The sequence below is a fragment of the Manacus candei genome, unplaced genomic scaffold (genome assembly GCF_025592945.1).
Source record: "Manacus candei isolate 608988 ecotype Guabito, Panama unplaced genomic scaffold, ASM2559294v1 h1tg000015l, whole genome shotgun sequence".
Classification (NCBI taxonomy): domain Eukaryota; kingdom Metazoa; phylum Chordata; class Aves; order Passeriformes; family Pipridae; genus Manacus; species Manacus candei.
The window spans coordinates 12215137-12241451 of NW_026138063.1; the positions used below are offsets into that span (position 1 = coordinate 12215137).

Sequence of the window (26315 nt, forward strand, 5' to 3'; positions counted from 1 at the left end):
CAAAGGATTAGTCTAATTTCTCTCCCTCCTGAACTGACAGTGCATTTCCCTAGCACAGTTGTAATGAGAAAGCAAGCGAGCCTTCACTCAGCACTAAATCCCAGTGTGCTGTAAAAGCTGGGCTGGTTGTCAGGTGTTCTTTAAAGTACTGGGAGTTTGTTTAGGCAAGATCTATTTTCAGAAAAGAGGAAAACAACTCTTTTTCTAGATCATCTTCAGTAACAGCACCTCTGTCTCCTTTGTGTTTGCACAGCTCTGCCAGAGAAACTCAACCACTGCCCTGGGCAGGTTCCCCGGGGTGCAGATAAACGGCACCAGCACCTCCAGCTCCTCCTGGGAGGCTAGTTCAGGCCTGGCAGGGTTTGTCACAACTGTCATGACTTTTGCCCTGACTTAGCAGGTCCAGGAAAATCTGACCTGTCTGCTAGACCTCCTGCAGCGATGCACTGGTTTAATAAGCCCTTCCAGAACATGGAACAAAAAGAAACACAACACAAAAACACCCAGCTGAGGTTTGGAAACAGAAATCCCCCGAGCAGCCAGGGGTTTTTATTTTGTTTGGAGGGTTTTCTGTTGTTTGTTTGTAGGTTTTTTTCTATTATTTACAGTATCCTACATTCCCATTACTCTCAACCACAGCATAACAGTTCTTTAGGGCACTTATAAAAATTGTTTCCATATCTGTGGAAGCTTAGACCTGTAGCCATTCCAGGTAAAAATTCTCTCAACTCCTTTAAGCAAAAGGTCTCCCTGGCACCGACACGAGATATTTCTCACACCCAGCTTTCCACAGCCCACTTCTAGCTGTGGCAAGAGTGTTGTTACAAGCTGTTTAACACTGATCTTCTCTGTGGATCTACAACAGCACTACTCTGTCCGAGTGAAAAAGCATTGCCACGCTTTTTGCTCCTGCCACAGGGCTTGGAAATACTTGCTTGAAAAACACAGTTGCCTCTACATAGTCTGGTTAAAAGCTTGACTATAATGCCAGGCTCTGAGCAGGCTCGGTTTAAGCCACAGCACGCAGTTTACAATGTTTATTTCCCTGGGAGAATGGGACCCCAGCCCAGCCACAGCACCCTGTGTGAGAGCATCCAGCAACGTGTTGTCCCATATGCCGCTTCCCATGGGTGTGTTGGAGCTGCTCCAATGCCACAGTAGAGCTGTGGCACGTGCCTCAGTCACGGTGCAAGCACAAACACACCATTATGCAACAGCAAAACTGACCACAATGGAGCCACTGCAAAGCACGGACCCCCACCCATGTTCAAGTCCACCCCCTTCCCTTTCCCCTCACCTTGCTCAGCTTCCAGCCCCCAGATGCATTACCTGGGAAGCCTGCAAGCCAAGGTGGCTGCAGCTCCTCTGAGCAGAAGCTGAATCCTCCTGCACACTTCAATCAAAGGCCCTTTCTCTACCTTGTTCTACCCTGTCCTCTGCATTAGCCCCTTTCTGGAAACATGAGGTAACAGACTTTACCATGTTTGCAGGTTTGGTTTTTTGGCCCCTAAAATGAAACCAGTGCTGGGAGACAAGCTTTCTGGTGAGCTTTACTGCCTGCTCTATGATAAATGAACTGTCTGTGAATCCCCCAACCTCGATTCATGGGAAAACAGCACCATGCTCACAGCAAAGTTGTTTGGCTCTCTTGAATCTGTTTAATGAGCTGATGTGTAAAAAACTTTTGTGCCCACAGATGAGAAATAAATCTTTTACTAATCAAAAAGCGTACAACTCCCCCAAGATGATTTTTTTCTTTTTTAACACGTGTTTTTCCAGGGCCACCATACTACTAAAACCCTTGCAAATGGCAAGTAAGGTTTTTTTGTTTCAATTACATGTTAAGGCAGAAAACATAAGAGCAAAAGAGAGGAAAAAGATCAATTTTGCAGAAGGAAGTGGTTTATGTTGTGCTTAAATCGCTCTGCTTGTGGTACAAACACCAGGCTAGTGCAGAAGCTGTATCTTAGTGCAAATGGCACTTTGCTCTTCTATGCAAGTGATTTAAGCTACACAGCACAAATGCTAATAAATACACAGGGACACCTTTTGAGAGGTGGCATCGTGTAACAGAGGCTGAGAGATGTGTGTTCCAGATTTAGACACTCAGCACCTTGACCACATGCAGCTTGGAAACCTCAGGGAAGAAAAAAAGAAAAAAGAAAAATCAAATTCCAGCCCAGATTTCAGAGTCCCAAAGTCCCTACATCTGGTGCTGGAAGTGCCTTGCATTCACAGATTTTGCAGAGAGAATTACAACAAATCTCTTACACAGCTCAAATCAGGAGCTACTTTTGAAAACCTGGCTGCAAGACACTCATTGCTGGTCACTGCTCACGCTGGAGCTCAGCAGAATTAAATCCTCGAACCAGCCAGAAGCTGCTGTTGTCCCTCATAAGCACAGCAGCAGCACTGCATCATTTACTACAGATTTCCTGCAGCCACTGCCAAATATGGCATTTTGGGGACATTTATTTTAAGTGTCATTGTTTTCTGTGCATTAACATATGCTCCAGTCAAACCCTTTATTCATCATTGCCAGAAATGATGAGCCTTGTTACAGCCCAAATTAAAGAGTCTTGAAAGCACTGCCTAATTTATAATCAGGAGAAGAAAAACAGATTTTAATAAATAAAAGGAACCTGAAGCCAGTCAAAATCACATTCCTGATAAGCATAGCAGACATGGCTTTCTTCAAGAAACACCAAGTCCCTCAGAGACTGAGCCAAGCAGCTAAGATGGGACATGGACAGCTCCTACTGCCAACTCTCCTAAGAAGGGACATGAGATTCCCTTGGATTCAAGGGCATCCTCACCATTCCTCAGGTCAGGCAAGCTTTATCAAGCCCTCTTTTCTTAAGGGCAGATGATCTTGCTGATCTTTGTATGGCAATAAATCCTCAATAGAGACAATACAATTTTAAATCACTATCACTAGCCTGAAGCGTCCAAGCATTCAGACAATCAAAGCTGTTTTATCAGTTAGACTAAAATTACCAGAGAAAACTGAGGCACAGGATATCCCCCCTTTCCCAGAGCAGCCCCTAACACTTATAAGTTCAACAACATGAAGTCTTCCCGCAGAACTCAGATTCACAAGACCCAAGTGCCTCATCTCGGGTCAGTTGGCAAACTTCACTGAAGGCCCCAGGAATCATCACCCTGAGTGACAAGACCAAGTTCTGCACACGATTCCATTTGCATGCACATGAAAAGCCCCGTGAACCACCACAGCTAATGTCAGCCTAAGAGAAGGAAATCTAGTTAATAGCACATTAAGAAGTTAAATTCCATTATTAATTAAAATATCTCCAGCAGAGCAATTATGCAGCACCCTTAGAGAAAGCTGCCAGGAGACACAGCACTAGCAGGAGCAGAGCTGGCAATAGAATGTTTGTATATGGACTAGCTGAATCACTGCCACCCTGTGCCTCCTGTAACCTCCACAGGTAGAAAATATGATTGCAAACATTACTTGTGTAGCTAAGTACTGATCTACAGCAGCAGGCTAATAAAGGGCTGGAGGGGGGGGGGGAGGGAAAGAGACATTTGGAGCTTACAGAATTCAAATTCTCCACTCTGGGGGGATGTGGGATAAATACACCGATTCCACACAGAAGTCTTAAGTGCTGAGAAAGCAAAACTCCACAGTAGAGGCTCAAAAAAACACTTTGGGGTTAATTAATATCCACGAGTCAAAGCTTGCCTGACAGCGTGAGCAGGGGGAGATGGCACAGCCCCCCCGAGGTAAGGCAGCACTGCACAGCGGCTCCGCTACCTCGTGCACTGGAGCAGTGTACACATGGAAATCCTAAGCAGTTCTTCATTCAGTATTCCTCTTTCACAGATGAAAGGGAGACAGTCAGCATATCTAGCTGAACATTTAAACAGTACTTTGTGTGTTCATTTCACAATTAAATGTTTTTAGAACTATTGCCATACTTCAGCAGGAATGAACACTTTCCACTGGTGACACCATTTGTTGCCCCACTTTCTTCTATTTTTCTTGGGTGTCCAGGCAAAACCAAAGTCTCCATCTTCAGGTGCTAAAAACACAAATTCCCATTATAGGACTAGAAGAAAGCCATCACTTTTCCATGTGGGACAATAACATATCAAGAAATAACTGGCATCAAGTAGTTGTTACAAAACCACTCTCAGTGAGTTATAGTAAAAGCTGGCTTCTCAGTTGTTTGATTTTTACACTAATAAACAAATTAAAGTTTATTTCTATCATCTTTAACATCCACAGTGGCAGGCAGCTGAGGAAGCACTTGAGTTTTCCATGCATCAGCTTATAGGCATGTATGCAGTTTTTATGGCTAAGCATTATGTCTCCTACTGTTACTTGTGATCCAGACTAGCTTTGTGTTTTCCCTCCCTTGATGTAAGAGTCTAGCTTTAAGGAGTTTTTGTCAAGCAGGTTGTGAACAAAATTGAAATAACCACAGCAAATTAATTGGCAGAGACAGAAAAGCTCCCTGGGGTGCTACAAAATGATGAAGAGACTACAAAGCTTCCTAGAGGACAATAAAGATGTGCCTACACATACATGACCAGGTATCCTGGTATCTGCATTGTATCCTATAAAGGTGGCTGTGAAAGCTGCAGTTCTAAAGGTTTTCAGTCTGTCCTTTAGCACAAGTGAAAAATGAAGAGATGTGCACAGAGAAACCTGCCAATCAGAAGGAGAACCATCACCATCCTGCTTCGGATCATGACTCCCACTGTGCAGCAGCCCTTGCAGTCACCTGGCACCCACTTTGCTGACGTGTGACCAATGGTCTCTGACCCAGCAATGTTTCCCTGAAATGGTAACAACATCAGGAAGGTGCAACTGGGGGGATTCAGGTCTCTACTTCTTTCAAGATGACCCCTGAAACGCTGAGCTCGTGATGTTATTAGCATCAGCAAGCAAGGAAGCCAGCCAAGAGTGTTTTATCTTTCCATCAGCAATTGAAGTGGGCCAGCATTCAACAGCACACTGTGCCAATATTTCTTCGAACACCAAACGGATATGCATCTTTCAAACTCAGGCTGCAGAGTGAACGAGCTGAATGCTGCAGCTTCTAAATTTCAACTTCAAGTGCTGCTCAAGGCAGTAACGAGATATTGCCTCTACATTACATTCACAGATAAAGCTTTCCTACTCTGAGCCAGTTTTCACCATTGAGATGATCAGAAAAGGCTACTCGAGTCAAATTCAGACAAAGACAGAGCCTGAACCTGCCCAAGTCTCTCTGCAATGGTTAAACCCAAATGAACACAGATCAGAACAGTCCCAGATACATGCATTGTTTGCAATTTGGAGAGACAAAAGCACAAGTTCACCGCTTCAGAGAGCTAATCTGCTCTTCAGAACAAAATATCCAAAAAAGAAACAAGAAATCTTCATATAAATAGATGAAACTGGTATTTTTGGGTTCTCTTTCAACCCATGGGATGGCAGAGGACATGGGAAGAACTCCTTTAGGTATGTGGGTGCACCAGTGAAACCAGAACCATCTTTTCACCGACAGACTGATCTAGATGGTGCTTTTGCTGAGCAATTCAGTGCACAGACCCCAACTCCATCCACATGTGGTCCTTGGGCAGCTGTGCAAGCGCGGAGAGGACATCCTCTGGGTCTGGAACTTATCTCCCATAGTTTTAAGGCCTTCAAACTGATTGGTAGGCTGTATATGCAGCTCTACAACACCTGGCATTAATTCTACTGGTAACACACTCCTCACAAAAGCCCTCACATATTTACTGGCCTGGAGCAAAGCAGATCCTGAGCAGCACTCCAGCACCTGAAACAGGAGATATTCCCACTGCAGCCATCAAGGACACAGATGTCCTCTGCCTGGCAGCTTGCATCAGCCTAAGCAGAGGGGCAGCATTTCGCACGCACACCAAACGAGAAGCAGCAGAGTCCTCCATTGGTTACATGCTCCAAGAATTCCACTGAGGCAGCCCTCAGGCACTGCAAGCTTTCAGCCACACTGAGCTTTAAACCTTCAAACACACATTAGAAGTGCTGGTGCTCAGAGGCTACAGTCCATATATCATGCACTAAATGACTAGTACCCTTTGTCTCAACAGAACTGTCACTTTATGCTGTAAGAGCAGGTAATGCAAGTCTTTTTGAGTGCTTGTAGTCTGCAATAAAGGTCCATGTCTATGAACCCAAGATTCTGAACAAAATATATCATAATCACCCTGTCCATTCCTAAAGAAACCCCAAGTGATTTTCATTTCTGCAAAAAGTACTGAAAGCTGTTTATTTGGGAGAGTTAATTTGTTTAGAAAGGCTGCTTTTAGCTTTCTCAGACTTCTCAGCTACAGTACAGTTTTCTTTAATTAGTTTAGTTCAACCAGCAAAGAGCAGGAGTTGAGCAACAAGGGTCTGCACCTAAAAGCATTTGAAACTGCTGGCTAGCTAATACAGACTAAATATACACTGCAATCTGCCTGTCAGACTTATTAGAAGGCAGCATTGTGTTCTGTATACTACATCCCTATTACTGTATTTTCCAGGTAGTGATTTCATATGGGTAAATGAGGCTGCTAGGTTCAGTTCATTAGCATCTTTTCTGCAGCCTCCAGCATTTAAATTAGAGATTCTCCTGGAACATATGAAGGAACAAGTGTTTACTTATGTGTTTTACTAGCTTGCCAACACAGGCACCTCTGCATCCTGCAGTCTTGCCTCCTCTGGTACTAGTGGAAGCTACAGAAACAAGTCCCTGAGAACTGAGTAGCTTCTGACAGAGATGGGATTCAATCCCTATTGTTTAGTGTCAGGAGATACCCTGATACAACATTTGAAGTAGACCAAAGTGAATACAAAGTATTTTTTGGGTGCAGGTTGCCAGCACAGCTCCTGCTGCCCATGCCCAGAGTCCATGTCAGTCAACAGTGCAGGACTACAGGGAATCCCTCTGAGGAGCACAGTGTTGTGATGCTCAGGGCTGACATTAACTTTCTAGCCCCCTGAACCACCAGCCTCCCTTCAGCATCAAAACTTGGTTATTCCTACCAATACCTAAAACCCTGCACAGCCAACAGCATGAGGTGAGACACAGGGAGCAGAGGGCTGTGTGCTCAGCACAGAGATCAGCTGCTCTGAAATACTGCAGGCAATCTCAGAGCAAATAAAGGGGCAAGGAAAAATGGTTGCATCTCCTCTGATGGCTTGGCTGGCAGCCAAGGGAGAAAAGAGGAAGCATCCTTCTGTTCAGGTCTTGTCCCCATCTCCAAGACTTCCTCCACACTGAGCCATTCACACTTGTACAAAGCAGCAACACTGAAGTCAATGATAGGACTGGGTAGGGAGAAGGGTTATACTTTGTGACAGGATATGACATGATGCAAACCCCCATCTATGTGAGATCAAAAAGGCTGCTGGTGGGAACAGGGACATGGGCATATGAAAAAATCCAGCTTCTAGAATGACTTATTAGACAAAAATTATTTTAAAGGCTGTTTTAAATTCAATGCTTAACTCCCTTCTGCTCAGTTAGTGAGGCAGTTATTTGACTATATCACTACATTAGAAAACAGAATTCCTTTCAGATGCAGAACATGTAAAATAGTGCTAATTGTGACTGAGTAAGCCCCTTCTATGATGTCTTTTAAAAGGCAATATGTGTTTGGGTAAGCAGCTAGTGTATTCCCAAGGAAAGTTTCTTTCACCAGTGTTCACCCTGGCATCAGCTAATTACAGAAGTACTGCAGCTACCTGTGGAGTCATGGTAATTGTAGCTGGTGTGCACAAAGCCCAAAGAGGCAATAGCCATGAAACTGCTTCTCACTACCACTTCACAGAAAGTGCTTCTGCTTCTCGGAGCACTGTAGTTATTTGCACCTTCACAGCTCCACAATTTATTGGTCATTTCAGAGTCATGGAAATCCAGGCAGAGATGAAGTGAGGCAGGCATGAAAGACTCAGGAGAACTCCCCTTACCCAGAGGGGTTTCACTTCTGTTTGGATAGAACACTAAGTCATCTCTCAAACTCCACCAGATTCAGATAGAGCTGGGCTGCAAATTTCAGAGGCAAATCAGTTGGTCTTTAATTCTAAAAAAAAAATGTCTTAAATAGCCAGAGGATCCCTACATTCAAAGTTTTGAGCTTTAGAAACAATTTAGGGGGCTGGGGAGGGAGGCTCTGTACAGCACATCAATATATCCAATGAGACAATAATTAAACATTTAATTTCCCAATCATTCTTTTCATCTGGTGAACAGTGTTGTGGGTTAAAAGCACCGTCAAACCTACAGATGCAAAATAAAACCTGCTTAGCATGGGGAGCAGCTCTTCAATTTCTGTCAGTAACAGTGAGGACAGGTGTCTCTTCTATATAATGCTTCTACCTCAAGGATCCATCTTCTCCAACAGATTTAGACCTTCTCCAAGAACACTTGGCTTCAGCTCCAAACTGAATCCTGAGTTTTCAGAAAATTACAGCTCTGATTAGATTTATGAGTTGACTAAGAGGCTTTCCAAGTCCAAAATTCGGGTAGTTACGCTATAACAGGCTGTTCCACTACAAAACCCTAAAGGCAAAGCCAGTTTCAGGTCTAGTTTCCAAGAACAGCGTGTACTCTGAAACAGGCTGCACACTGCAAGGTCTGCCTGCAACAGCACCTTCAAGAAATCACACCTACAGTCACATGCCATCAGCTGTTACAGGTCTGATGGACTTGACCTCTATAGTTCTTACATGGCCACAATTACTGTGATGTCTCTGGACTCCCATCTCTAAACATTACAGACCCAAAGCATAGCTCAGACCCAGCATGCCAGCACCTGCAACAGGGACTCCTCATACACACTGGACCATCACAGCCACAGCAAGGTTGTGCACTCACACAGCACTGTGGATGTATCAGAGCAAGACAAGCATGAACTAGGGATGGACAGCAGGTTAAACAAGGACTGAGTAAAACTCAGCACAGGCAGCAACACCATCCCAAAAAACCCTTTGTAGCCCTAACCAGGTCTCTGCACTGCTTGGGCTGGTGTGCTGCTGCCACGTGAGGCAGCTGCAATGGAATAAACTGGGGCCTGACATCACAATGATGCAGCTGCACCGGATAACAGAAAGCCCTCCTTTGGCAGCAAACAGCCCTGGAAAAGTAATTAGTTTTCCCAGAGTTATTAGGAAAGTGAGTAATCATGTGTACAGCCACAGCAGTGCTGTAGACACTGCACTCTGACTGAGGGAAAGGCAAAGCTGAAGCGAGATTTGTTTGCAGTTGCAATTGTTCTCTGCCCTGACTCTGTTCAAGCAGCTACAATTATTAATCTCTAAATTTCAACATCAAAAGCTGAGATAATTAAATAGAGGCAAGGTCAGACAGAAAAAAATAATTTTTTACGTTACATTAATTTTTTTCGGCTGAGATGGTTTTCTTTTTGAGCTGATACTAAGAGCATACGTATTTTAAGTAAGTCCCACCAGCCACACATGCCATCAGCAGAGTGCAGCATAGTAAAAAATAATTGAAGTAATTGTTTTTAAGGACAAAGTATATTCACTTCAATTTAGCCAAGATTACAGTTTACATAGCTGAAAAGAAACCAGACATCAACCTCTGCACTGAATTTATTTCCATACTAAAAGTAATTCTTCAGATTCTTCTCTGTGAAGAGAAAAGCCCCGGATATCATAACCTATGCATGGATCAAAGTAGTACAGTGGAAGAAAGCCCTGTTGATGCTAAAATCTGCACACAGGGAAAAAAACTACAAAACACAGACAAAAACTCCAGGACTCAATGTTCAACTACAGCAACGAGAGCAGGAGAATATTCTTAGCCTGGAAACAAAAATAAATTAATGTAATTACTCCAAACAACAAGAAAAAAATCTATTACAAAATGGAAGAGAAATTTGTCTTCTTTGTCAACTAAAGCAAAACAGTTTAATACATTCTAGTTTAAATGAAAAGCAAAAAAAAGAAAAGGGAGCCTAGGTGAAAAAAAAATAAATCACCTTTTCGTTCCAGATCTTAAAACTAGAAACAGTTTCAAAACATTAGAAGTTTTCCATGGAGCACAGCATCTGGGACCATTTCACACTGAAATCACATTAGCACATCTCTTTCACAGTGCGGCCAGGTTGGTTCTCACTTCTTTAATAACTAACCTGTAAAACCTTTTCTATCCACCAAATAAGCAAGTTTGTGCTGCTACAGAAATATCCCACTGTAAGGACAAATCTGTCTTGTGATTAACTCCACAGCAGCAGAATCCCACCAGGGATGAATTAAACAACATCATTTTTCCACCTTTTCCAAAATGAGGACTCAGGTATTTTCAAATTCTTTTCCATTCATCTCTGCTCACAGCATGTGTAGTTTGCAAAAAAGTTCCCTTTATCATCTTCTGTAATTAATTTTCTCTGAGCAGAAAACAACACACCCATGAGAAACTTGTGCTCGGTCTGCAGGGAACTGCAGCATCATGTATCAGAAGTGGCCTCGGCATATTTGGCACGTTGCTGCATTGATTCATTGCCCTGTCACTGAATATAACTGGATGTTTATTAACAATGAAAACAAATACATTTTATCTTCTATGCCAAGACCTGTTCTTCTGAACAAGAGAGAAGCATTAAGAAGAAAATAAGATATTAATATACTTAAAATAAAAATCTAGAGCTGGCGTCATGGTATGTGATCTAATGATTACCACACGAGGAACATGAAGTTTAACAGTATGAACTGTCACAACTCCAGTTTGTTTAGATTTTTCCATTCTCAGCATAAAGATAGGCTGTATAGGTCAGCATCCTGTTTCTACAGGGTATTAGCAGAGAGACAGGGAAAGGTATCTAGGTACACACCACAGGTATTAGCTACCTAGCCTCAATATTCTCATACTCACGGGTCATTTTCCACTTTTCAGGGTTTCCTGAATCAATGATTTTATGATTTGACAACACTCAGGGAATTCAGTGTTCACTAACCCCCTCCGCATCTCCCTTGACAAGCGCAGCTGCCCTGGGATGGATGCAGCCACCATCCAATCACCTCCCACAGGTGAGCCCACACCCCCCTTCCTGACCCATTTCCCAGAACATCATCTGCAGTATCAACGATTTAGAAGCTCCCTGCTGAAGACAGGCAGAAGCCCAGTGCCAACTGGGGCTGACTGGCTCCTGGGCATGTCTTGTACCCAACACTCAGCCTGCATCCTGCTCCAGCAGGAAACTTCCCAAAAATCTGATGTCAAACAGAGCATTAAGCATGGTGAAAATACAGCTCTTGAAGGCAATCTTGAATCAAGACCATTTACCGTAAGTCACTCCTGAGATGATTCAAATAACATCTATCCTGCAATGAATTCACACTCCACTGCTAACAGGGTGTCAGAGAGACTTGCTCATGGGCAGAGAGTCCTTTCTCCAAAGCAGACAGTAGCCATCTCTCATAAATCATTGTACACCAGAAGCACCATCTGCAATAACAAATGAGACCTCCAAGGCATCTTTAAAGTCTTGGGTTTGCTACATTAAGTTTAAAGCTTGTAGCTATGTCTTTGGTAGAAGAAAAGATTCCAACAGCACTCTAGTGTGCATGCCACTATTCAGGGAATGAAGAGATCATGCCACACTGCTCTAATTAATAGAGACTCAGTATCCTCAGTCTATGGCCAGGAGACAGAACAATGGTAGCTGCCCTCCCCACTACTGCTTTGGAGCTTTAGGACACATTCAGGTGAAGCAGACTTACAGCACAGAAAAAATAGTAAAAAGCAAAAGGAGAAAAAATGCTCTTTGTGACTGCCATCTGCACTGGACTACAATATAAAGCATCAGTTCCTAACCACCCACCATCTGAGACTGATTTCCAAAGGACATCTTCCTTTTTGCAGGTACAGCATGTGCTTGGCAACACCTGCAGTTACTCTCAAGGGTTCTGACTTGCAAGTGCACCTTAGCAGCAGCATTGACAAGGGCCATATTTCATCCCATATATATTTACTGGTGAACAGCTACATTACAGCAGAGTACATGTTGAAGGCGTACGTACCAATACTACAGAACTAACAGACCTGCCCGTTGTGGGACATTCAGACTTACAGTGAACCTTCTGCAGCACCAAGCAGGTAGGTCTAAGTACTGAGCTCACCACAGCTCAATTCTGCCCAATTGAGGTGGTAGGGTCAAAATTAAAGAGGGGGAATAAAAAGAATCTTTGCAACTTTGAATACTTGTTTTGTCTGGCAGCAACATTAACAGTATTTGCAGTTATCAAGTGTAACAATTCACGTCTTCATTCTCATCATATCTTGGCATAGGGAGGGAATTAAAGATGTCACATTTGCCAACTACCCATATTAAAATCACATGGCTGCTGTATAAACTTTCAATTATGGAGGATAGAGGCTGAGGGTGGAGGAGATAATCCTTATAAGAACTACTTCAAAGGGAGAGTATGGATGAGATTTCAGAAAGGCTAACTTAGAAGCTGTGTGATGTATCTGTTGTTTTGATATCAAGGTCATTCTTAACACTTAGACGTGGTTTTCACAAAGGAAGCCTTTTAAAAATATTTTCTCTATTTGTTTCTGCAAATCAGCTGATTCTAGTTATAAAAATCCCATTAATTGAGTGCCACACAAATCATCAAAGAATTCCTTTGCTGTTCAAAGAATAATAAGGCACAAGACAATCAAGGAACCCTGTTTACACCAAGCTGAGGAAACCCTAAGCTCAAGCCCAACACAAAACAACTGGAATCATTTCAGCTCACAGAGAAAGTGAGCTGAGCATGCCTGAGTCGTTTCCCATTTGCTTCCCTGCCCCAAGCCTGTGTGCTCAGTAGATGCTGTGGATTAGCTGATTTTTTCACTATACACCACACTAACAGGGGAGTTCAAGCTATGCATTTGGGGAATAATGCACTATGTGAAGTCTGGTTTCATCTATTAACCATGCATGGTGCTTTCATAATGCACGCATTTCATCCCCACAGGCCCTGTGCACTGACAGCTTTCAAACCTTGGATGGGGTGCTCTTCAGGGTGGCAAGAGAACAACAGAATGGTCTGCTGTCCTATCAGACCCCGATGCAAGTTTCAGGGCTTGTGAAGCTGGCTGGCAAATATCCCAAGGGACTAATAGCAGTGCTTCACTGCATACAGCCACATCTCAGTGATTCAGTGGAAGATAACTCCTCTCTGCTTTTCAAAAGCATCTTTCTCAGCCCACAAGTGCTCAACTAGGGAACCCTGTGGGGCATGGAGGACACAGACTTTGTGCAATGATGCTCCACCAATTGTTAGAGCGGGATGTACGCCTTGGTAAATGAAAGGTTTTCATCTGGGTTTCTCACTGAAAACCAACAGCAAAACATGGATAGCCAAGCAAAAAAGCTGAAGCAAACAAACCTCAGGGTTTGTTTCCTCTCTGTGTGTCTCCTATTAGGTTAATTAGTTTTATCTGTCTACGCAGCAGAAGACTACAACACACCAGAGGAGCCAGGATTGCTCATTTCTGAAAACTCCACTCCTCAATAGTGCTGCATCCTGGCAGAGTGTCACACAACAGGAATGGGGAGAAAACAGTGATTTTAATGTATCTGTGAATGGTAAATAGAGAAGAAATTCAACAACTCTCAGTATGCCCTTGAGTCAGTGATAACTCAGATAAAAGGTAAAACTGAGATTTTACTCTTGTTCTTTAACAATCATCAAGAATGGATAAGAATAAAAACTGAGATACTGAAGGGGATTTCAGCACAGAAGAACTGGAGGCCCCACATGGCTGTTACTGAAATGCTCCCCAAACATTATCACCACCGTCCAGACGACAACATACTAACTCAAAAGTGCTGTGACCAACAATGAGCCACTTGGAAGCACAGGATTACACACATATCACCTTGTATAAAGGGAAAGGTGATGATAAGGAACCGAAAACTAGGAACTGTTATTTTAATAAATAAAGGTCCAGTGGTGAATCTATCTAGTAAAATTAAGGACTATAAGGTGGGGTTTAAGGCAATTAAAGATTATTCCAATGCTGTTTCAATTTGTTCTGTATTCTAGGGGTCAAAAAAATTACAAGATATTTTTAACACTCTTCATTGCACAGGGACAGTAGTTCAGTGGTGTATGCACGTGTTACATCATCAGTTCTGCACTCCTTATTCTACTACCAACTAAGCAGAATCTGAAAGTGCAGCTAATTAAACAGAACCTAAATTCAGCAGGTTTGGATGACTTGCACCACAGTTTTAAAAGAACATCCTGAAACACTCTATAATAGATATCAATTTTAAATATGTTGGGCGCATAGAAGTCGCAGTAGCTGGAACAAAACTTGCTGATGTGCTAAGTATTTTAAGAATTAAATAGAAAGTCCTAATAATGATCTCCAGAAAACTGAGTATGATAAAATTAATCTGTGTAAATTGGAAATTCTCCAGAACACACAGTATCTAGTATTATTGACTTTTAAAAGAAGTATAAAATACCACCCTTTAACATGATTTTAGTCAATTAAATAACACTGTTAACTTTTTATATAGAATTTAGCTTCATGCTACATAATGATTTGATTAAGATGAGGAAATACTAAGGGATGAAAATAATTTCATGCAGTGGTGATTAAATAGTCATAGGTATACATGTATGTTCCTACTGAGGTCTTGCTCCTTGGCCCTATGTTGTAAACACATGTCAATGAGTGTAAGAGAGTCTATAATCATTACTTATCAAGCCTGAAAATGGCAAACAACGTGGGACTGCTAAAATAACTGAGAAGAGAACAACAGATCTACATGTCTAAATAAACTCCACCAGAGAACACAGTATAGACTTCAGTACTGCCACACACACACACACACACACACACACACAGAGCAACATGCATGGGGACAGCATCCTGTGAAGCCATTGATTTTCAGAAACTTCATGATCGACATGTAATTAGAGAAGCTGAGCACACTGTGCTGGAATGGTCCAGTGATCAAGAGAGCTCAGAGAGGCTTGGGATGGGGGGTGCACAAATAAAATAAAAAATAAATCAGCGTGTGGCATTTAACACTGTCAAAATTATGTTAAGTTTTAATGCTTGCGATCCAAGAAGAATATTGGAAAACTGGATCCAGTGCAAAGAACCTCCAAAAGGATGATTAAAGGACCAAAAGCTCAGCTTAGAGAAAGGCTCCAGAAGCACCATCTGTTCTCCCTAACAAAGGGAGAAGGTTAATAGGACAATCTGATCACAGTTTACAAGTACCTACGTAAGGAACAGAAATTCGATCAAAGAGCTCTGTCCTTTAGCAAATCCAGCAAATTTGCTCTGTCCATAAAATCAGACAAACTCAGGCCCAAATCAAGACATGTTTATGATGTTTAACTCTATCAGTTAGTGCTCATGTTGACAGTATTACCAGTACTGATACCTGTCAGTAAGGCTGAATGCAGGACAGTAAAAGCTGTCTTGGATTTTCCATCACAAGTTAAAAACATGATTTTTTTTTCCCCTCCTACTCAGAGGCAACTTTCTAGCTAAAAAAAGGAATTAATTCAGAGCAGCCAGGGAATTATTTTCATAGCACAGACTTCACACGAGCAGCTCTGTGTGTCCCATGAGACCCCTACAGCAGGAGCATCACTCCATGGAAGGGACTGTGGTGTGTCGCTAGGGACAGGCTCTGTCATTCTGGCAGCTATCAGGAATTAAAGTTTTAAGACTAAAGCTTCTCTGCTGTACCATGGGCTGGCCAGCATTCCCCTACCAAGCTGGTATTTATCCCAGTACCTCAACCCTCAGCATCTCCCACAAAATGTGACTATTGCAGTTAAAACATGCGCATTCACATGGAGCCTGAATTCCATGGAGCTACAGCTCAGGTCACATTCTGCATCACCCTGGGCCATGCAGTAAGGCAACACCTATATAATCCTTTTTTAGAGAAATCCCATCTTAAAATTAAATAGTAATTTTTTATTGTAACTTATTTTTATAAAGATTGGGGGATATTGCTTTCTTTCAAATGCTCTTTGGCTCTGGAAGCTGAGGGAGTAGAGCATCAGTAGACCCCCAGTATAGACCAGTTGTTTCAATAGGTTTTGCTGAGAATAACTCTTGGGAGTGGCCTTTAGGATAAACACATCCCAGTCACAGGCCTGGGTAGCCTATCTAACAGTTACCTTGTTAATAACCCAGTAGGGTTAAGGAATAAGTAGAATCATAGAATGGCTTGGGTTGGAAGGGATCTTGAAGATCACTTAGTTCCAACTAGATCAGGTTACATAGAGCCCCATCCAGCCTGATCTTGAACTCTGCCATGGATGGGGAGTCTGCAACCTCTCTGGTAATCTAAGCTCTTCAGCATATTTTCTTAACGAGCTCTTTTGGCTCCTGCGTGCCATAGGTTTGTGGCAGGACACTCCTCAGGGCAAGGAATAAGAGCACAGAAGCAAGTGGAGCTGGTATTGAAGTGTAGTATACTTTGAGGGAGAGCCCAAAGGATGCATGAGGTTCCTTGGACTCCCTACCTCAAGCCCCAGTTCTCTCTCCACGTGCTATGAAAACATCTGTAGCTCCAACCTTTTGGTACAAACCTATTCCTCCTCTCCTGTCCCACAGACTTAAGTGCAAATCAATGCTTCCTGCCCTACACACTGCATACAGGCACTGCTTTTAAGGGAAACACAACTACAGGGCAGAACTTAATACCTCAAATCAGATGTGCAAAAAGCTACTGGTGGATTTCTAGGTATGAAGGCCTTGGGGAGAAGCAGAGAGAGTTTGGCTAGAGGCAGAGGCAGCCTATAGAGAAGCCAGCAGCAGGCTGGCAATTTGTAACCATTTATTAATTCAGTTTGTAAGAGACAGACCCATGCAGCAGCCTCCACAGGTAAGGTTCCACTGAAAAATTCCCTGCCCTGTTCCTCTGCTGAGCCTGCTGCTCCATTCCTGTGTTCCTGCACGGAGCCACTGCTGTTTTGGAGGGGGAGGGAGCCCATCCCTCTCTGGCAACGCAGGCACCTCATGTAAATTCATTGAATAAATGCAGTCATTTCTCTCAGCTGATCCATCCCCACGTGTGCATGTTGAAGCTGTGCCAGACCCTCAATGCAGCCAACTCTCCTACAGTTCATCACTCCTGAAGGTGAAATTGTTTGTCACCCTTATCAGCATTTCCTCCTTTCCTTCCCTTCCCCTCACTCCCTTCCCTGAAGTTCCTGGCCCTCCTTCCTCACAGGAGCCTGGCTCTGCACAAGTCAAAATCAAACCCAGGCAGAGCCTTGAAATAGACCTTGGAGAGTAAAGGACATTGTAAAGTTATTTTAAGCTGAGGAAAACTGCATTTCCCTTAGAGATTGACTTCAGTCTCTAGAGCCCTTGAATTTTTAGGCTTAAATCGGTCTCCTTGATAAGGCTCTATAGTAGCTTAGACCCACAAAGAAGTTTCCAAAGCACCAGCAGACATAAATAACTGGAAACAAAACTGGAGCATCATCACTAGATGCTCACATGAGCTCTGGCTTCTGCAGTCAGTCCATGTGAGCCTTTAGTCATCTGAAACAGCACAACCCTCAGCTCTCCATAGAAGAGGAAGGTTGTGCTGTATCAGCTGGAGGTGATTCTTTTCCCTCTCTATTTTGGAGCAGCCACCAACTCCTAGTCCTGACTTGACCTGAAGAAGTTACTCTAATTAAACACATGAAGGTCTGATCAGCAGAGCTGCACTCTACTCACTACTGATTCTGAGATCCATGCAGGTCAGGAACACGTTATCGCATCCCACAGGGCTGGACAGAGCATAAAAAAAAGATCTCCTTCCTGCAAGGGATGCTTGTCACCTCTGGGTGCTGCTCTGAACAGAAGCCCCCACACTAACTATGGGCATCCAGGGCTTTCAGTATCTGTTTTGCCTAATGCAATTTAACTACTAGAAGGTGAAAACAAATGGGCAAAATATACTTTAAAATTCACAAACCCTAACCTTTCATCCAGCTGTGGAAGCTCTATGGGCTTAGGTTTATATCATCTTCATTTTTATTAACTTCAGTTGCTGTGGGTGCCCTCTAAAACAGGAAAATGGGGTTTTGGTTCTCCTTTAAAAGTAAAGCAAGGGAGGTACTGACAGTATGTAGTAAGAGATCTGCCAGAGGAAAAGACGAAAATTATCTATTATTTTAAAGAACACACAAGCAGTCAGCCAGTCAAGGAACCTTTTAATTTTTTAATTAGGGATGTTTTTCTGGCTTGTTTGGATTTGGGGAGGGAACAATAGATTTTTATCAGGCTCTTTTCCAGACTCAGTTTTATAGCTTTAGCTCTGTATGCACTGCTAAAGAAATTAAACATTATTTACTTTCCAGAAGTGACTGGTGATTGAGGATGCCTAAATTGAGACTCTTCATATGGTTTTAAATTGCATTTAAAAGAGTGTGCAATCATTTATCAAATCTGTTACCTTTCAAAGCATCATCAACTTCATTTCTACAAAGAGGCACTAACTACAGTTCCCAACCACTAGAAAATTCCTGCCCATACCTTGCCAACTTTTCATTGTACATTTTCCCACCCAGGGCAGCAATGACAGATGTAGGCCCATGGGGACATCCATAATACCTTTAAAAACAGAGTATCTCAGACTTTTTCTCCAAAAAACCCACATCTATACATTTGGAAGCCACACAAAATTCAAACTGCAGAACAGCCAAATTTTGGCATTACAACTCAGATCCATTTGGTTCGCTCCCTGACTCCTTCTGCTCAGAGAAGCAGATTTTTTGCATCTGCTCAGCACATGCAACCTTATCATGCAGCCAGAGCCAGAAGCCATGTCCCCCAGCCAGTGGCAAGCAGCCCATCAGTGGCATCTCACTCCTGGAAAAGGCACAGCTTCAGACTCAGCTGAGCTCCAAACTAAGGGGGAACAGAAGCCAACAGCAAAAGTAGAGAAGCTCCTTGCCTTTTCTCCTTGGCTGGTCTGTTGTACAAGCTAAGCTGTCTGCTGCTGGATGTTTTGGAATCAAGACTGGATTATAAACTGAAAACCCAGATAACAGGTCTCCTGGCAAATCAAAGATGCTCCTTTAACACAGTATGTTGACAAAGTAAGTACTTGCACACATCCTCTTCTAGCTGGAAATACTACGACACACCAAAAGCCAACCCATAGCTTGAAAGTCCAAAAGCTGCTGCAGTAATTGTGTTTAACCTGCACTACAAAGCATAGCACAGAATGTCTGGACTGAACATTTTAAGCAAAGATGTGTTTTTATCTCATTAGACCAAGATCAGTGCTGTCTTTTCCACAAGTAAAGCTACATACCTGCTTAGCTCTCTGCAGTCCTCACCCTCTAATGTGGACAGTATCAGGTTTACATCCCTCTGCATGTGGTATCATCTGCATGCTTTAGGCTCAGATGCAACACACCTGCTTTAGCATCTGTAACTACACCTTAATTTCTTAGTATGATTTAAGAGGCAGTAATTTAAGATAGCCAATAATACCTGACCAATGATTTCAGGCTGCCACAGTGCAGTTGTATGCTGCAGCTCTAAAGACACTGAAGGGAGGCTGCACATCTGCAAAGAGGAGCTAAGCCACATGCAGAGCTTTACAAACCACTTCTGCTTAGAGCTGTTTTGAATGAGCCACAGGCACCTCTACCTGGCTTCAGGCTACAGGGTGAAGAGGCCTGAGCTTGCAACAATTCTGGAAGCTAAAGGTGTTTAAGCTTTGCCCATTGTTTTCTATGCTCCCTTATTTCATGCATTAATGAGATTAATCCACCGCCTCCAGATTTCCCTCAGCTTTAGAGAGCTTGTTACTAGACATTACAGAAACTTGTAAACCATTTTCAAACACTCCATAGACGTGTCCCCTGAAGGGGGTAGAAATTTCCCTAGATGGTCATATTCAGCTCCTTTATACATCATAACTGCTTCTTGATCATTTTCAGCTCAGCAATACCCTGAAGGAACGATTGGGATCTGGACTGAAAGGACAAAGTATCATACACAGACATAAGAAGGGACAGTGCTTGTCAAGCATTTGCAATCTCAACAGGGAAATCAAAAAAACATTACTGCACAGCAAAAGCATAGTAAAGGGGCAAGACTTGATCAAGGTAACAGAGCAAATAAGTGGAGAGCAAACTTATTACCAGGGTGTCCCCAAAACACCCCAGTGGCTTGCTCTCCTTCCCTGCCAAGTTGCCAATCTGCTGAAGTTGACCCTTAACTGTAACTTCTTAACTATAATTATCTTATTGATGCAGAAATATTAACAGTTAGTGGAGCTGCACCGCAGCTGAAGTCATCATCAGATATTCTTCTCAGCAGCCGTGGGATGATTTGTCACTTCTGCATCAACATTCACTTGGGGTCCTCAGCTCCACAAACATAGTCCAAACAGTAATCATTCATTCACCCTTTGATCCATAAATAGACTTGGGTTGGCAAGAGACAGGTTACGAGGAAAATGTAATTCAGCAGACAGAATCAGCACCTCTCATTAGCCCCAGCAAACCAAAGTCACCCCTGCAACTTCAAATCAATGAAGCTACAAGAATCACCTGCCCAGTTCCTGATGCCAACTTGTACATCATGAATGCACTTCCACTCATTTTTCCTTTTCCACTTTTGAGACTCAGCTCAAAGTCATTGTCCAAATCTTAAGTACATACAGAAGAGATATTTTCTAGCACAACTCAGAAGGTCTAACTTTGTTTCTGCTTTGAGGTGGAGTTATTTCCTACACCCCCACAATGTCTATGCTACATCAACTGAATATTTTTAGAGCTGCACTCTCAGTTCTGAAGTGTTAATAGACAGATTAGATTTGAATTTACTTGTGCAATTTTATAAATGCTAGAGTCAACTTAGAGAAAGAGAGAAAAAACAAACTACTATTCGAAATGTTGCTCTAAATAAGCTAATTTGCTACCAGAGATAGTTCAGGAAACATATGCCATCACTACATCCTATCAGTTGCATAGGCAGTGTGGTAAACAGCTGCTGTTGTAGTTAATAAGCATGTGCATTTTTTTATACATATGTGTACACACATAAGCACAGAGTATGTATATTCTAGTCCATTGTCACTGGACAAACAGAGCTGCTGCTCTGTACTACCAGAGTACAGAGTACTCTGTACTACCAGAGAAATCTCTAGTACAAGAGGATAAAACTACAGACCTGGAGCAATTTGGGGTACCACCTAACAGCACTGAAACAGCTCAGTGTACTTCTGGTGCACTTCTGACATTTGACACAGCCAACATCTGGAACCGCTGACTCCCAGGAGCTCCTACAGGAAAAAAGTGCTCCCAGCTGGCTCTTTTAAAAAAGGTTTTTTTAGTCATAAATGCACTTTAATTGAAGATTAATTAGAAGAAGCAATCTTGATTAAATTTACTTGAGGAAAAGGTTTCTCAGGTCCAGGTTGGAAATAGAGACTAGTACTCTGAACAGATGGGGCTATCCAGGTATCCAGATCATTTCACTCTGTGTAAACAAGGAGTGGGAAAGTACCTATAATACCAAAAAGGCTATGGGAAAAAAAACATTGATTTTTAACTGCCAGTAAAATAACCTGCAGCAGTTGCTGTATATGTGGATGCAGACAGGCAGGATCAATTCCCAAGATCTTACTTGGATTTTGCAGGAAAGGGACAAACATTTGTTTCTCTGCTCACCAGACACTCAAGGAGCCAGAAAACCAAAAACTGTTTCTGTGAAGCATATTGTTATTATGAGGCTACATCTTGCATGGCTGTGCTGGCCAGAGTCCCCACTGAGAGGGCAAGTTTGGAATACTGGCTCCTTGATCTGGCCCAGTCTTCTCTACACTGCAGCAACTGGCATGAAAACCAGGCTGCTATGGAGAAAGCAGAGATTTATGCTCGTCATGTCCACGAAGAAATGTGGATCCATTAGATGTGCTAAGACCAACAGTTATATTAAGCTGTTATTAAGAATGTATATTAAGCTACTTTAGGAAGTGTGAAGTATTTCCCAAGCAGCTTTTGTTGTTCAGGTATTAACTTCAACCCAGAATTTTACTAGATATTACCTGCTATTGTTTTCTTTTTCTTCATTCTTACAACATACCTGCAGGTGATAACTGTCAAATTAATATTAAAGGTTTGGTTTAGAAGCATCTGATTTTAACTTGCAAGCAATTCCTGCATCTCTGTATTCTATATACTGGGAAGATGTTAGTGTTTTCATGTGCCTGCTGTGTCAACAAAGATATTTGGGGACCATTGTAAGTGCCCTCTGCTGCAGGCATCATCCAAAGGTTCAGAACATTTCATAAACACTAACTAAGCCTTTAAGGCATCCACAGTGAAATATTATGACCTCCATGTCACAGATGAAAACACTGAGGTTGTGACTTGCCAATGGACAACATTATTTCTATTTCTGCTTCTGGCACCAGTTTACAGATCATCCTGGCACTGGTCCCTGCACCAAGCACCTCCCTCGTGTGGGCAACACTTTTCCACATGCTTCCAAAACCTTGCACCAGGCCTGCTCCCAACAGGAGACAAAGACACAGGACTCATCACATCAGGAAAGGAGCACAGCTCTGGCAGTTCATGTGATGCCTTTTCTGAGAGGCTGGCAGCATTCAGGGCTTCTACTGGAAGCCTGAAGTCCAGGGTTGTACCTGTTCTTCAAAGAGGAAAGTGTCGAAGAGAAAAGTTTAAACCACAACCCATAGGGAACACAGGAGTATCTTTGCAGAAATACAGCAGAACCCCCTTGAATTAGCTTTTAAGCCTTTTTAAAAACACTTCTCCCCACTTTTCCCCATGTTAACCAGTCTAGCAGCACTGCTAGCACCAATTTAGAGCTATGAGAAACATTTATCAGCAGCCATTCTTCCAATAACTAAGTGAAAGGCTGTATGAAGCCATGCTGTTACCAAAGAGAGGCACTTACCCCAGCTCAAAGCTTATTTTATGCTCATGAGCTTATACGCTGATTTCTCCTCTGCTACAAGCTGTTTAAAGGGTTTCTAAGTTAAAATGGAAAATGGCTTTTTAAAGCTTTAAAGACACAACAGAAAGCTCCACATGCCCAGCATGTCTAGCCAACACACACAGAGCAAGACAACCAGAATGCAGCATCTTCTTATGCAGCTTCATAACACCTTCCTGCCTCAGGAGAGCCTTCCTTTATTCCCTATTTTCCCCTCCTGCCTGGCTTAACTTTTATAAGTCCCTCAAGCATTATCTCAGCATTGTTGCTTCATTCTGGTGGGCGAGGATGCTTCTAGAGGTGCTCAAGGGCTTTAGCATCCCCAGAGCTCTGCACAACTAACCTGTAGCTTTCAGCCTTCCTTTTCCCAGGCAGACAGATGTTGAGTTCAGCTGAAGCTATTAGGGAAGACAAACCAGGTTTCCATGGTTATGGGAGCCTGAGCTACTCATCTCAGAGAAAAATGCAGTGCACGAACCCCTGTTAGGAAGAAGCAGAAACAAGGCCAGACTTATGGGCAGCTGCATAGTACAGCTCCTTGATGTCTTACATGTGGGCAAAAAAAAACCCAACCAACCAAAAACCTACTTTCTTGACAATCTGGATATATGTGGGCTTAGATAGCTACAGTGTCTAATATATGTTCCACTGCACTTCTGCTGTGACAGTATCTGCAGTACAGATGGGCAAGGTTTTGTTTCTGGCCCTTGCTCACCTGATGGGGGAGCCTTACTATGCTCTAAAGGAGGTCCGTGCTGCAGGATGAGGCATTTTTTTATTACCAGAGAGAGAAAACTATCTACAGATCTGAGCTGCTGGTCTCTCAGGCAAGATGAAGCAGGTGCAGGCTGCTCTCCGGCTGGGAAGGCAAAATCTGCAGGTGTGAATTTGCAAATCTGTCCCATTAAGTTAGAAGGTTTGAGCTCAGTGTGCTGTAAAAATACACACACAAAGCCACAGACCTCTCTCTCCCCTCCTCTAAGCAAAGCATAACATCCTTTCCTTCATGTTGTCCTGAAAGTAAAATAGTTTATGATCAAAAGCCTGTGCTGCTTCAAACTGAAACACTGATGAGGCTGAGGATGCAGATACAATGTGGAAGTGACAACTGCAGAGCCCCAGCAGATTTCTGAGGCAGTGACTCTCCAGGGCAGAGAACATCACAGCCTCAATCCCATTTATGGTGCTAGAATAGCATCAGAGTCATGTTAATTCCCAGGCAAGGAACTTATTCTTTCGGAGTAGAATAAAATAGATTTCAGACTTATTTGGGGAGTTCAAACCAGGGAATCAGTTGATCACCTTTCCCCATCCCCCACCTATATTTCTCTCTACAGCTACGCAGTGCTTGCCTGTCCTGACACCAGAGCAGCCCAGGCTTAGCAACACCTATGCCTGGTAATCACACTTCTCTAAACAACACCTTGGAAATGTGTGAATCCTGCACTGGCAAAGCCTGTCTGAACAAGCAGCCACCCAACACTGAAGCTCATGACCTCTTGCCAGGGCAGGTACCATGTGCTCCATCAGCAGTGGGCACTGCCCATGCACACTCCCAGCTTGTTTCATTCCCCAAAGCCACTGTCCCACAGCATAGCACAGGGGTACCAGCAGCTAATGAATGCTGGAATAGAGACACCTACCCAATATGAAAACAGATCAAGATAAGCCCATTTACTTTTCCATAGTGTTTGACCCTGATCTGCAATTAACAAATCAATTAAAATACCATTTTCCCATCTTCTGAAGAGAGTCTAACTGTCACCATCAATAATGCTATACCATAGTCTCTAGGACTTTCCAGAAGAGCACAAAACAAGGTTTGAGGGGAAGAAACTCAGAAGCATGCAAGAATGAGGACATTCTTCTCCTATTTCAGGGCAGCTTGAGCTGTATCAACCACTCAGGGATGACTTCACTTTCTAAAGAGTCACCCATGGGACACTTGACAAATGAGACTCTGTGGGGTGCAAAAGTATAAACACACATATGATGCCAAGACAGTGCTCAGATCCACATTAAAACTTCTCCAAAATGCCTTGCCAGAAAATAGGCTTTCAAAGATCCATATTCTGTAGGACAAACAATGATTTTGTAATTTCTTTGGCCACACTGTACTGCATATTGCAGCAGACCTAAGCAGTCTCATCATAACCACACAAAAGAATTACTGGAGCTCAGCACCTGCCTATCAGGGTGTCTTAGGCAAATTGCTTGCAGAGGCAGACATTTGAGACTCTACTTAAAATATATTTGCCTTAGCAAGGGTTATTCCTAAACAATTAGTGCCTCTCTCCTCAAGGCTGTACATTATTCATTTAGTTTCTCTGAGGCACCCGAGAAGGATGCAAGATATGTGCATACAAGTCTTAGGCAATTCAAACTCGGGGTAGGGGTTTGGTGCTGTTCTTTCTCCAGTTATCTCAAGAGTGAATAGAAAGTCATTGCTAAAACTCTGCTGGTCAAATGCATCCGAGTTGTTTGTGAACTGCTCAAGCTAGACAGCATCAAATACATGGGGGTTTTAAATTTGTCTAGTCTGCCATTAACTACATGGCTTGTGTGCCATTAAGTCTTATCTGCTTGACCTTCTCACACTCAAATCCCTGCAATAAAAAAATACAGTAGTTCCTGCCACTTGCAACTAAACTTGATCCCTCTTCTCTGTGCATTCAAACTAAGTACGTTGTAACAACAGCTCACTGGGAATGCCTCAGGATACTCAGATGCATCTGCGGATGTTTCTTGTCTTAGCAGAAAGAGTAGGAAAGCCACATGCACAGAGAGCACTGCTGCTCTGTGAGGAGCACCAAGTCCTCACCAAAGGAAATGTCCCTTCTCCTACTGGTTACAACCCTCAGCTCAGCTTGGTTTTGGTCAGCGACCTCCAGGTCTCTCTGAAACATCTAAAGGGTTCTGGCTCTCCCAACCAGAGCCGTAATAGGGAATAAACTCTCCTGGACTGGACAGATAGGGATACCAAATGTCTGTGTCCCTGTCCCACTGGGCATCCCTGCTACTGCCTGGCACAATAGCAAGCAGGATGGCCTACAGATGAGTGAAGGTTTGGGTTGTCACGCCTGTTTCCTCAAATGACTGTGCAGAGACTGAATGGAGAGAAACTCTAAATCTATCAGATACTTCTCAATATAATCCTTCCACATAATATGCTAATAAGTAGTAGTTCAAAATAAATCAATAAACCCAAGTAACCAACAGAGGAAGTGATTTCTTGAAACATCCATTAATGTCTTGTTGCTTGAGCTGCAGAAAAGACCTGGGAAATGTATAAATATATAAATGTATAAACAGCTATACGTAGTGTTTCCTGATCAAAAACAAGCACAAGGATGAAGTGCA

General features: G+C 42.9%; 1 protein-coding gene and 1 long non-coding RNA gene across 2 annotated transcripts in view; one reads left to right on the top strand and one right to left on the bottom strand.

Annotated features, from left to right (window-relative positions):
* Positions 1–26315, bottom strand: part of FGF12 (fibroblast growth factor 12) — a 221631-nt gene that overhangs the window by 177521 nt on the left and 17795 nt on the right. The window lies entirely within an intron of this gene.
* On the top strand, positions 9070–13850 carry LOC127468715 (uncharacterized). Its single transcript, XR_007903659.1, has 4 exons — positions 9070–9152; positions 10896–11029; positions 11865–12098; positions 12968–13850. It is a non-coding gene; the product is annotated as an uncharacterized LOC127468715 (long non-coding RNA).